Source organism: Dermacentor variabilis, chromosome 8 (assembly GCF_050947875.1).
Source record: "Dermacentor variabilis isolate Ectoservices chromosome 8, ASM5094787v1, whole genome shotgun sequence".
Taxonomy (NCBI): Eukaryota; Metazoa; Arthropoda; class Arachnida; order Ixodida; family Ixodidae; genus Dermacentor; species Dermacentor variabilis.
In genome coordinates this window covers 56,021,691-56,035,620 of record NC_134575.1, presented here as the reverse complement: position 1 = coordinate 56,035,620, position 13,930 = coordinate 56,021,691, and the positions used below count along the sequence as shown (strand labels likewise).

Sequence of the window (13,930 nt, the reverse complement as noted above, 5' to 3'; positions counted from 1 at the left end):
TCTTGTTAGCGTCGCTTGAGGCTCAAAATATCACAATTAGATAAGAATGTTTGACTAATTGGGGTTTATTTTGCCTTGATTCTTTGTTATGTAGCGTTAAATAGGCTTTTAATGAGATAAGTACGATACAGAAGGGTGTCTTCGGTCCTGCGTGCGTTTCATATGCCACGCACGTTTTGCTCACGTTTCGGGAGGTATCCATGTTTGCTTTTAAATTTTTACCTATGTTTGTGTCCAAGTGTTTTGGTGCCTACTTGCATTAAAAGGTAGTCCGAGGTCGAATGGGTAGTGTAATATGCTTGTACTGCGGTAACGCAGCTCGTATCCAACCAAGGCACAAACGTTGGTCAGTTAGCCTCCAACTTATATCACTGGGTGTAATGCCAGTAGGAGCGAATGGTATGGTATGAGAAACTTTAGTCGAGTCCTTTAGGTCGCGCTAGTTTACTATTGCGAAGCGGGCCTCTCCCACGTGTAGATCTAGAATGAGAGTCTTTGACGCCAACTGGGCTAAATAGGTATTTGCCACTGGGAATGAGGAGCTCGATAATGACGAAAACGATCCCTTAAATTTATTCGTTGTTAAGCACAGTGCAAGCCACGTTTAAATGGTTCCTCAAGATAAGCAACCATACAAATTTGCAGGCTGCGCCACAAATGAACTGTGTATGTACTTCTTTCCAATCGAGGCCTTTAACACCATCACTTTACTATGGGCAGGCTCGTTCGAGCTATGACCATAAAAAGGTCGACGTTAAAGGTCGCGCCATGAATAAGCGACGGAACCGCTGCTTCGAGGCGCGGCCTTTTTATGGTAGAAAGCTCGAACGAGCCTGCCCATTTCTTTCTTGAGTTATCGCAGACTGGATACTCAATCCAGCGCTTCCCAAAGGTCACCGGACTGCCTCGTTCGGTCTGAGTTGAGCATTTAACAACAAGAAAGACCGAGAGGGCGAGGAACTAAACGTATTCATTTCTTTCCATTATCTTTTTAAATGCAGTAGTTTGAACTCAAGCATGCGAAAACATTTATAGACGAGTCGAAATCACTCCCTAACTTCACTGCCAACGTGGTCACAACTACATGATTTAGTTGGCTGATATTTGCTACATATTTGCCGTAATGAAGCAACAGATTGTTTTCTTATTCACCTTTTCACCAATTTCTAGAACTTGGTGAACCTAACTGCACTCTGTACTCACCGGGTTAACCTTCCGATGCCGCGTGACGACGATATGCAGGCCGTCAGTGTACTGCGACACCTTGTTAAATCCGCTCTATTGGGGCTCGCGTTTTTATTGGCTCGGCTAATAATTTCTATTAAAACACTCAAGTAAGAACTTCAGGACCTGATTATCGTGTCTAGACGTTCCTCTATCGACTCAGGAAATTTTGCATCCGCGCAAGTTCTACTTACCGCTAGGACACTTTCCTACGAAGTGGAAACAGGTGCAAGCACAGACACCGGTGTAACAAATAATCAAAAATGTTTTTCTTGCTTAAAACAAAAAATAATGTGCTAATTTTCTGTTTGTAGACAATGAATGTTTCTAATAAATACACTATTTAGCGTATTTTTACCCCGACCGCCTCAATGCTAAATTTACGACTACACATAGGCTAAAACTAAATTTTTGCAACTTTGTCGCCAGCTGTACATGTCATTTCACGTTATATTCGTCCGAAATTATTTTTCACACGCAGCACAACTTCCTCGAAGTTAGTTGCTATATTATATAACCTTTCGAAAAAAGTTATCATTCTGCAAAAAGAAATTTCCAATATGCGCCAAATTTCGCATATTTAGTGCCGTATAAAAAAACTCACGGAAACGTAAAGATCCATAACACCTTTTCAAAGTGAAAAGACATCTTAATTCTCAAGGGAAAATCGTGTGCTCGCCTAATTTAAGAAGAGAAAATTTTTGGACAATGTGTTTTACGACTCATACTTTCCAAATTTCAAAAATATTTTGACATGTTAGTAACGGTGCTGAAAATTTTTTTTCGCAAAAATGTTTTACAGAAACATTTCGTGCTTTAATTTGATGGTCCTCAATTTTTTCAAAGGAATCGCTCATGGTCGAGCGCAAACTTTCGGGCATTTGGCGTGGAATGACCGATATAGGAAAGGAAAGTAAACATTGTTAATGCAGCGACAGTAATAAATACAACTTAAAAACAAATTAGAAAGACAGCAATTATAGAAACAGTAGAACACTAATTAAATCAATTAAGCAACATATGGAAATATTACCAATTTAACAGAAAATTGGCTGCCTTAAACAGGCTCATACGTGAATGATTAGCATGATATAAACTTCAGTATTAACCGATGAAAATGCAAACGCAAGAATTATGCAGCACATACAAAAAATGTTGTGTAAGGCTCGGTTGTCTCAAAAGGCACTTTTTGAATTCTGCAATAAATGAATGTAGTGTCATTATTTTAAAACAAATGGTAGTGAGAATCATAATAAAAACGCGCTGAAATGAACACATCGCTTGCCATTGTTGGTGCGAAGTTTAGGTAAGATGAGATTCTTCATTAGAGCAAATCTAGTGCTTTTAGTATTGTCCAGGAAACAAGATGGAATTCATTTTCATTTCATTTCATTTTATTATACTGTCTGCCTCATTTGGGCTATAACAGGGGTGGGCAGGTGCATACATACTCAAAAATAAGCACTCTTTACACAAACAAAAATAAACATATATGAATGATTGACGAAGGATGGCCAAAGCTCTTTACTCTGAAGCACAGAAAACAATGCAAGAAATATACTGTAAATCTTTACACAATAAGTCATTAGGTTTTTTAACGAGAGAAGGTACACATTCAGATGAAACAGTGCAATTTGGCAGCCTGTTCGAATCATTGATAACCTGCGGGAAAAACAATACTTAAAGCAGTCGTTGTGGTGTCCCGGAGGAGGAATGTACATGGTATTGCGGTGTCTTAATGTTGCCCCAGTTTTTATTTCTATGTACTCTGATCTGCAAATCTTTAATTTATGTTTAATTATTAGAAAGAGTAATTTAAGCCTTTCATAATTGGTGCATTGTTCTAGGCATTGATGGTGAGCTAGTTTACAAAGTTGAGTTGGCGAGTGCAAACGCTGGTATTTGTTGAATATGAAACGTGAAGCCAGTCTTTGTATTCTATCTAGCTCATTGCAATTGCTTTTTGCATACAGACCCCACACTACCTTTGCGTACTCCATCATCGGCCGTACTAGTGCCTTCTAAGCGAAACGTTTGATTTCTGGGCTGACATTGTGCAGATTTCTCCGAAGTCTCCACAGCGCTTTGTTGGCCTTAGCACAAATGGAATCGATATGTAAATTCCATCGCAGATGTGAAGTTATCAATAAACCCAAGTATTTGTGTTGTTCGACTCTGGAAAGCTCGTGATCGCCCATGGAGTAGGACCATTCTAGGAAGCTTTCTTTCCTGGAAACGCTCATTGCAACGGATTTTGCCGCGTTTAAATTCATCTGCCAGGTAAACGCACCAGTTATTTATCTTCTGCATGTTGATATTTAGTTCTGATTGAACCGAAGGAGATTTAGCTGGGTTTTAAATTACGCAATCATCTGCAAAAAACCTTATAGGGACCGAAATATATTTAGGTAAATCGTTGATTAAAATCAAAAACTGCAGCGGGCCCAAGACATAACCTTGGGGAACTCCAGAAATAACTTCAGTAAGTTAGATTTCTTAGTGTTGACTTGAACGTACTGCTTGCGATTGGAGAAATAGGAGGAAAACCATTGCGTTATGCATGGGTTTTTAAAGATAGCATTTGTGTTTAACAACACTTTAGCATGGGACACACTATCGAACGCTTTGGCGAAATCCAAAAATATTATGTGAACCGCAAGCCGGGAGTTTATTTCAGAGACGAGATCGTGAACAAGCTCAAGGAGCTGAGTATTTGTGGATGGCCCTTTACAAATCCATGTTGCTGAGCGTATATTATCTTGTGAAGATTTAGATATGCCAAAAGATGTTTGGAGTCTGTATGCTTGAGTAGCTTGGAAAAAGTATTTGTATGTGAAATGGGACAGAAATTTTTGCAGTCGTTAGTACTACCACTTTTGTGTATGGGTATGATCCTAGCGTCTTTCCAAGCATTGGCAGAGCAACCACTGGTGCTGCGCTTTTCTTTTTATCGATTTTAAGGAGCAAGTTAAAATACCCCTTCTTCACCAATCGCTATTTCTTCTACGGCGGGTGTGTCAGAAGCCTCATTAAAAGTCGGCACTTGTCAATCATCGTGGGTGAACACTGACGAAAAAAAGCATTAAAGCTTTCAGCACGTGCTTGCAGGTCTTCTTTATCGGCACTAAGACTGGTTTGTGTGTTTGGGCTCACGAAACTCTAGAATTTTTCTGGCGTTTCATGTAAGAATTTCTTTAACTTATCATGATAAAAATTATATTTGGATTTCTTAACTAGACGCCTTAATTGCGTGCTCATGATGTGAATAGTTCTCTTCCTCGCAGGGCAAGCTTTCTTTTAGTGTGCTTTACGTTTGCGTTTCAGTTGCCTTTTGGCATGGATCACTTCACGTGTTACTCAAGGATCTTTTTTGCTATCTTTTTTTGGTGTGTTGGAATAAACATTTGAATGCAATCAGTGACTGCCTGCGAGAAATAATTCCATAGACTATCCGTACCTGCATTAGATTTTTGCAGGAAAAGAAATATATTCAAGGAGTTTTCAAACATTTCTAAAACAGAGAAGCCATCGGCAGCCTCAAAATTCAATACTGCATTTTTGAAAACACGATGGAGCTTGACGGGTGCCATAGCTAAGAAAAAGTGAGCCATCCTATGATCAGCGATACCGTCAATTACATTACAAGTTGTAACATTTGCTTCCAGGGTCGATGATAGAAATACAAGGTGAAGAATAGGAGAAGCAGCCTTAAAAACATGTGTGCATTGTGACACAATTTGGCATAGGTTTAAACAAAAGGCAAGGTCTAAACCATGTTCACAATGTGCTACTTCGGTTCCCGTAATTTCATGTGAATCACACTCATTACCTGATAAGTTGAAATCACCCAGCAAAATTATTTTGTCGTTATGGCTCATATTTGAATCCATAAAACATCTTAAGTTGTCGAAGTCGTAACAGGACAGCAGGGGATCTGTACATAACTCCAATGTACACGGGAGATGATTTATACGAATCTTAACCCATACCGCTTCAATGGCATCAGGTACTTCCACATCATGTACATCACTGTGCAACCATGTCTCGGTGATTGCCAATATGTCAGGATTATATTCAAGGGTAAACTTTCAATTAAATGGCTTTTATTCAATCCGCTTCGAGCATTTAAGTTTATGATTTTAAGGTGAACTGCTTTGGCCAAGTCTTACAGGTCAGTGCTGTTTGGGTTGAGCACATTCTTTGTACCGGGCCTTTTGCTTGGAATTTTCATCCGAGGTGTATATAGCATTCTTCATCAGGACTGTGTCATAAACCAGTATTACTTTCACTCCTTTCTTTCTTCTAGTGATGAGATCCATATGTTTCTCCATATTTCAGTAACTCGTTTAGAGTAGTCCTGACTAATCTCAATGCGAGTTCCCTCTAGCTTTGAACAATATTCAATAGTTTCACTATCAGGTCAAATATGTCGGCCTTTATTTTTTTTAGTAGGTTGTCGTCATCCTCGGGGCCTTCTTTTACTCCTCTAATAAGAATGTTATTTCGTCTCCAGCTGTTTTCTAAACCGTCAACCTGTCTACACAGAGCGCTCACTTCAATATCGCTCATATCAATTGCAATCTCAAGTTTTTCCAGCCTGTCAGCCACTTTATCTATGCACTATAATTTCTTCTCAATGGTTAGTATTCTGTTCTGTACTTGAATCATAGTAGACTCAGATGAGGCCTGTATCCCTTGCACTTGCGAAATTTTAGACAGAATTGCTTTTTTTTCGTTTCTAGTACTTCCTGAAGCATTTAATCCGTAATAGATCCAGGGTTTACCTCGACATCTCCTGACAATGAAAGCAACAGACCTGCCAGCGCAAAACAGTCACTTATGCAGTTTATATTACTGTGTGGACATACAAAATTAAGCAAAGATCGTCACTACAATAATAAAATTTCCAGCCACCAAGCGGCACAACTAGGGGTGCATTAGGTGACATCGTCACGGCATGGTTGACGTGTCCACTGCCGCTAGAAGCAATAGACGTCTATTTTATAGGCACTGGCGTGGTGCTGGCGGAGTAGATTGATGATGTCGTCATGCCACGTAGCTGTGCTCAGCAGAGGTGGTGCTCGTCATGAAGGAACGGTGATACCGGATTATTGGAGATATCGCCACCATCGATGGCCGTGCCAAGCTTGAGCGATGTAGCAACGGTGGGACGTAGGTGTTCAATCTGGTCCGCGCAAAACTCCGAAGAGCTGGTCGACAAAGCAAGGCATCCCGTGAAAACCTGCACAAGTAGGGGTACATTAGGTAACATCGTCACGGCTTGGTTGCTGTGTCCACTTGCATTTGCCACTTGCAATTGAAGAAAAGGGGAATCGAATGATGATATCTTTATATAACCAGGTACCTAAATTATATTTAATTATGCCCGATACTTTAAGGGTACTATTGGCTTGTAATGATTGTTTGGCCGTGTGTGTCGTATGTGCTAAAAGCTATGGTTTTGGTTGCTATATTCTGGATGATTTGTGGTGGCGCAAGATGAGTGCCGTATGTATAACCCCATGTAATTATACAGTAGTTAATATGTGAATTAATGAATGCACAATACAGTGATAACACAATAGAAGGCGAAAAAAAGGGACGAGCTCGAATGAGGATGCGTGTACCATAGGACATCTTTGAACATTGAACAGTGCCTATTTTTCGCAGGCTCAGTATAATTTTTTGTGCATGCATATACCCTTGCACTTGAAGAATCAATTGCAGCAATTTGTTTGGGCACCTTTATTGCTGTCTTGTTTTCAGCCACCCCCCTTCGTCAGGTTCCCCTTGTAGAGCTACCTCCTCAGAGGTGGAAACCCAACAATTGTTTTGGCAAACTTTAAGGGGTCTAAATATTGGCATATAGGCATATGGAATGTGTAAGCTCTTTCCGAACTCTTGCATTTTTCTTTCTTTCCCAGTTTTTCTGATATTCAATTAACGATTTCGCTAAGTAATAAGATTGTCACAGGCAGTCGATATGAACAACCCATTACTAGTGATGGAGGTGATGGAAGCGGGAAGGCCATTTCTGCACTCGGTTCATTCTTGAATCGAAGATTCTACAAGTCGTTCTTGCAATGCTACGCCTCAAGTTTTGTTTCTATGGCCAATCCTAGATGGCACTTTATTTGGAAGATGAAAATAAAATAAATTTTTACTTTAAGCTTCATTTTATTGTTATAGAATTGATTACACATCAGGGAAAAAGCCGCACGTAACACCAAACGTGACAACACTTGGCGAGGGAACAGCTTAGGTAATACAACTTACGCATGATTGCAACTAGTTGAGACGCATGAGTTATATGTAAATTAATATAGATGCACGCGCAAAGACGCATTCCAAAACAGTGCACTAGATGAGCATATCGTTAAAACACGAAATATTAAGCGGGCCAGGCAGTGGCTCATGCAGTAGGACCCTGAAATACAGAATTCATAAAGGTGCGCGGAGGTACCGGGAAAATCCCCTCAATATATAATTCTACGAGCGTCCTAAATGCTTTGTGGATGACGGTTAAAACAGAAATGTTATTCCTGGTGCAATAATATTCTTTTCAAATATTTTAGCTGAACATAATATTTTAGCCACACGTATCAAAAAATGCCAAATCTGACAACGGGAAACGGTCAAGATTTTTTATTGCTATGACGCAGCTTTATCTATGTGTACGTGACATTGAAGGTGGTACGGTATCAATAGATAAATGCTTTTTTATATATACTAGCATTCCTTTTAAAAACTGAGTTTTGTGTATTTATTATTTTTCAGGGAAAGCATGCTATGTATGTTCACAATTAGTAATGCTTTCTATACAACATCGGTCATGGACCTTTTGTGCTTCGTACGTGTTAACGATGCAGTAAAAATGGAAGTGGGTCAAGATAATTTGTTGAAATAAATACGTGAAGAAAGAAGTGGTTGGCATTTATTACTATAGCACTTGGATGTAGAAAAATTCTGCGATGACAGAACACGTAATTTACTCTATTGACTTGCTGTGTTAAACCGTTAAGCATGCGTCTGATTAGGTAATTTCGAGATGATTACTCCTAGACATTTTTTGCTACTTACAGTTTTGATACAGTCATGTGCGCACCTAAGCATAGCATTCCAAAGTGTAGAGAAATCCTTAGGCCAGTTTGGCTCTACAGATGTCGCTGGAGAAAAGTAGGTGGAAAATACGGTGCGTAGCTTAAAGACCGGAGTTCATATATTTACTGAATAGAAGACATGTTCGCTAATTAATAATGAATTGAAATAAGCTGAATTGAATGTAGTGACTTTTGAAGAGATTCCGATGATTGACCTCATGACGCTAATATTTAGTGATGCTTAGCGTACGTGGCTGTTTTTCGTATTCATTACACTGAGACGGCAGCAGCTAGATGAATGTTTCTAAAAATGAAAATGAAGTTACATTAGCTTTGTTATCACCATGCTACACATGTTTTCTCACGATAACATTTATATCATTCAAGCACGAGGTACTGACCTTGGTCGATGAAATCTAGAGCACAGATATTAATGTAATAACTGGAACAATTGGACTCAGCAATTATTCAATCCGGCCACATGGCTATATAGATAGTGTTATTCCGTTTATTAAGCCAGCTGTTGTATCAAGACACAACGTTTTCAGAGGTCAGAGTGTAGAACAGAAATGTTTGACGCCATAAAATTTCCCAAGAAGAGAGCAGCTGTTTGAAGGCAACCTTATCAGTAGGCGAACACAGCCAGCGACGTCATTATAACCAAAAGTAGAGGCTCTCAGTATATAGTCTACGTAGGACCTGCACTTTCTTTCCTTTTTTTCTCTGTCATTTTGCGCTGCGCACGTCAATATACATGCTGAACTCGCCCATCAAACCACCGTTGTGAAGCAACAGAGTCACTGAGGAACGCCAGTCTTTGCACGACAAGGTTTGAAACTCTGCATCTTTTTCATCTTTACAAGAAAAGACTCCGTATATTTAGTAAAGTTGCTTTAGCTTTCTATGCACTTCATAAATAATTGTGTGCCGGGTCATGTGGTTCCGCAAGCCTTAGGGAAATCACAGGAGTTGCTAGCAATTACTGAGAATTGGTTTACACTTCAAACCAAGTTAGATCTAAAGGCTAATAACAACAGCTCACAAGAATGTAGTTCACGAAATCTGTGCTACTAATTTAGTAAAAACAAATCACCGACGATTACGATCCTCCAAAATGCGAAATCTGACCGCAGCTACATACGTGTTTCCATTTCGCGATATATAGGCAGGCCGCAGCAATCTGTCCCGTGTGGCACATCGCAAACGGAGAGAAGTGTGGCATACCTGCCTGGCTAATCGGGAGATTAGCAAGGCAGTGACGAGAAGCTGCATGTGGGCAACGCGGGGCGCAATTTACAGCAGCTACCACAGATAGGCCTCCACTCGTGCAGTGCTTTCTTTGCATATATAGTATTGGTGGGTGCGCTCGCCGTGTGCCGTAGGAAAAAAGACGACGGCGCGCTACTCCGGTGCCATCTCGTTGCGGTCGCCGCCCCTGAGCCCGTCTAGCGTGGCACTACGTTTTTGCAGCGAAACTGCTTATGGCCAAGGTCTGGTGGATCTAGTCTCCGTGGACAGAGACCAGCAATTTATACTCCTCTCCGCCATCGTCACCCATTCCCCAAGTTGTGCGCACTCCTCGCCACAAACGCCGTCTCTCTCACGACATTGTGCGATAGCCCGGCACAAGCACTTCAGCGGCAAGCTGTGCGCTGTACTAGAGCACACGCCTTGATCGCCATAGCCGCGCTATTATAAAACGCCATTCTCTCCATCTCTAAATTGTTTTCTATCAATGCCTTGGGAAGCAGAGATCGCGCTACTAGCTTTATGAGTTGCACTTTGGACTCTGCATGGGCAGGACGCGTGTTCTTCGATCGGAAGAAGACCAACTGGAATACAATGAGCGTCCGCGTGTTATGCCGCCGTTGCGGCTGTACCCAGTCCGACAACATCGACCACTGGCGAAGCTACTCCCGAAGAAGAGTGACTCACACATGTCGAGCGCCGACGTGAGCAAAAAACATTGATGCGAGTGCCTCCGTCGACCGAATACCACCGAGAATGATCGGGACATGGAGGCGAGTCGCAAGCGCGACGCATATCACGCATTGCAATATGCACGTCGTCGTCATGAGGTCCCACCATCGGAACGTTGCCCGTGTGCGACGTCGAGGTTCGTAGACATAGCAAAACCAACCACAGCACCAGGTTTGCTCGACTTACTGGTGGCTCCGAGAAGAAACTCGTCTACGGTCTTCGGTGGGCTCCGTACCATTTCGGCGAAAATTTCGTCCTTTACACCACGCATGACTAGGCGGATATTTTTTCTCCTCTTACATTTCTGGGTTGGCGTGGTGGAATAGGCAGCCACCATTCTCGTGTGGTAGCTGAACCCCGGCTTCCAATAGAACCTTTTTTTCCGGGCGATGCTTGTGAAGGTGTGTAAGAAGTCACTTCGGAACAGCTGCCACATTGTAAGGGTCGGCTCCCGTATCTCGAACCACGTCCTCGCGGCATCTTCCAAGGAAAAATACACGCGGCGCAGTTTGTCCTCCGAAGTCCAGTTGTTCAAGACCGTGAACCTTTCAAAAATCTCCACCAGGTTTCCGGATGCCCCGACGAAACTCCACGGAATGTGAGTAGCTCTCTAGGTTGTTGAATAGCAATTGGGGACGCAGGTGCTGCCATCATGGTCGTTGGCTTGGTAACGATCTTCTTGGTTGTCTCCGACAAACGTCCGTGCTCCGCTGTCAGTCCTTTAAATCTTCGGCTAGCTCGCTGGTCCTTGGCGACCGTGGTGTTGTCTTCGTTGTTCGAGCTTGGATCATGGCTTAGCGGGGGCGTTGGTTACATGAACGCACTAGCACCTCCACTAGATGTCACTTGGTAGTGTCGGTGAAGAAAACAACACGGTGAATGGCAAGACTAGCAATTTATTGGGCGAACATGTGCCCACAAAAGGAAGTTACACTCAAAGGACAGTAATAGCGACGAACACGACCGGTGGTCGTCGAAATGTGATCAGCGGGTCAAGCGCGTAGACTTTTATACAACATAACATTTCTTGGGTCTATTTCAATCCTTTCGTGTGTTGGTCAGATATTGGAAACACGTCTGCTCAAGACAATGACCAGCTTTTTAAACAAGCATTGCGTGTTATCTCCTAGCCAGTACGACTTTGTTCCGAATCGAGGCAGGCAGTTGCTGCTTCAAATTTTTTTTCCATACACTAAACTGTGTATTTGAGCCTAATCAGATTGCGTGTGGACTGTTTCTCGACGTCCTCAAAGCGTTGGACAGTGTAGGTCACAGTATATTACTAACCAAACATTCTTTGCTAGGCTTTCGGGGTGCATTTTTGAGGCTTCTGAAAAACTTTTCATCTCACAGGCACCAACTTGTGTGTATTGAAATATTTCGTAGCAACCTGACCGAAATTAACGCTGGCGTCCCCCAAGCTTCAACTTAAAGTTCAGTATTAATTAATTTATATATCATTGAATTATCTAATGTTGTGAACGTCAAATTTTATCAGAATGCTGATGACACGGCCCTTGTTTCATACGATGGATGTCACAATGACGCCATCTCTTCTTTACAAATTGCAGCAATAAAAATGATGGACTGGTTTCGGAGTAATGTAGTCAATATCAATGCGTCCAAAACTCAACTAATCTGTTTCCACCACCCTGCCAAGCAAGTTACCCTATCGTTCCCAATATATTTGCACACATCACATAGCAATCCCTGTTGGTGGGGCCCCACCCAATACGTTCGTTCAATTAAGTATCTTGTCGTTTTTTCTGACAGACGTTTATACTGGAATTCTCATTTCGCACATATTTGTCAAAAACTTCGCGCAGTGTCTTTTGTTTTGTATAATATCAAATTTTCCATGTCATTGTTTGTCCGAAAGCTTGTAGTACATGCCTTATGCTACAGTGTAATCCGGTATGGGGTGTCTCCATATAATCGTGACGCTCAGCACTTGGTAAACCGGGTCTATTCCGTCCTTCGTTGTATTCTGAAGCATGTTGCATATGATGTCTCCTCCAAATTTGATGTGTTCATACTTTGTGCTTACCTGATTTCAATTCTTTACTACTAGAAGCTGTTGTCTTAAAGCATTTTTGGATAAGCCATTATAAAATACCTCATGCGTCTATTCGTTGCCTTAGACCACAGAATCCTTATGTTACTCTCCGCTGTACGACCTGATACGGTCGAAGACTCCATAATTATTATGTCCCCGAAATGCTTAATTTACTTCCCGAAAACATACAAGACGGGCAGACGAAATGTGGTCTCAGAAAGGCTCTTAGACACATTAATGCGGGATCGGAAGCCGGTCGCGTGTTTTTCCTGTTTTTTTTTTCACAGTTGTCTACAAACTGATAAACTGTTACTGATGGCTCCTGTCGCTGTCTGCCAGGTGCGGCCGTTCAAGCCCACTGCGGCTTTGGCAGACCCGATTCTCCCATTGTATTATACGCAAGTCGTCAATAAAGTAATATTAGTATTATTACTATTAGTCCTGGAATGTTCCAGAGTAAGCGCTGGGACGCCCGTGGCTTCTTCCACAAAGTTCTACACTATGTGCGTCACGCATACATGCAATCAGACTACAGAAGGTTCGGTGACAGACAGCGGATGGAACCATCGATAACATTCCAGAAACTTCTGATACATTCAGGCGCGTCCTGGACTGTGCGACAACATTTCTTAGGCGGTGAAACGTGGTCATTCGATAAAGATAAACAAGTACACGTCTCAATATCTTGTCTTCTGTGTAACTCTAGATACCTGTTCCCGTATTCTGTCCGGAATGTCATTGTTCACGCACTTGTGTACAGCTATCTCAGATATGCAATTACCACATTTTATCACTATTTGTTCACTTGGCGCTCAAAATTGAATTCTATCCTGAAATCTGTACTTCGAAATGTTGCATACATTAACACCACCCCCATTCCACCTAATAATATTCTATTTTGTTTTTTGCAGTTGCCTTCATTTACTGCATTATTTTTTCAAACTGTGGTAGTAAAACAGTTTTGGAACAGTGATTTTCTTTTTCCTTTGTCTCCTGTCAGACCACTGAGACACTATCATACTTTCACTAGCCCGTGGTGATATACCAGTATTGGTAGTTATACCAGAAAATACTATGTTCCTAACGTTTTTTTCTTTATCCCCTGAAATGCGCTCGCCCACATCAAAAAGGGCCCTCACACTCTACCTCAGAACCAAATATTCTTTGTTTAGCCCGTGCCATAATTTTACTTTCGTTTGGTCTGGATTGGTGAGTATGTTCTGTAGCTTCATTTTGGTCATAGTTCGCTTTTGTTTTGGGCACTTTGGTGTTGTAGCCCTCTTTTGTGTTGGAGTTTGCTTTTGCTTTGTGGCTTGCTTCAGTTTATAGCTTTCTAACCTTGCTTTCTTTTGTGTTTCCCTGTCGCTAACTGGCGGGTACAGTCCGACAAGCCTTCATGGCTTGGGTGACTTGTTTTTGAATTCGAACTAGTTTGAAGAAATAAAGCATGATATGATTATTATTATGTTAAACGCTTACGCATGCTTATACATATAAATAAAAGCATTTAGCGTTCATATTTGTTCCCTAAATTGGTAGTTCTGTCCAGCTTTAACTAAAATGTGTTTCA

At 41.5% G+C, this 13,930-nt stretch overlaps 1 protein-coding gene across 4 annotated transcripts in view; it reads left to right on the top strand.

The window, feature by feature from the left end:
- The window catches only part of LOC142591036 (uncharacterized), a 256,522-nt gene that overhangs the window by 200,400 nt on the left and 42,192 nt on the right, over positions 1–13,930 (top strand). Inside the window, exon 1 of one of the 4 annotated variants that reach the window (XM_075703416.1) lies at positions 9,046–9,153. The exons of the other annotated variants lie outside the window; for them this stretch is intronic. The gene's annotated coding sequence lies outside the window, so the exon portion shown is untranslated. Of the gene's footprint in view, positions 1–9,045; positions 9,154–13,930 lie in introns of those variants that run through there. 4 annotated transcript variants of the gene reach the window in all.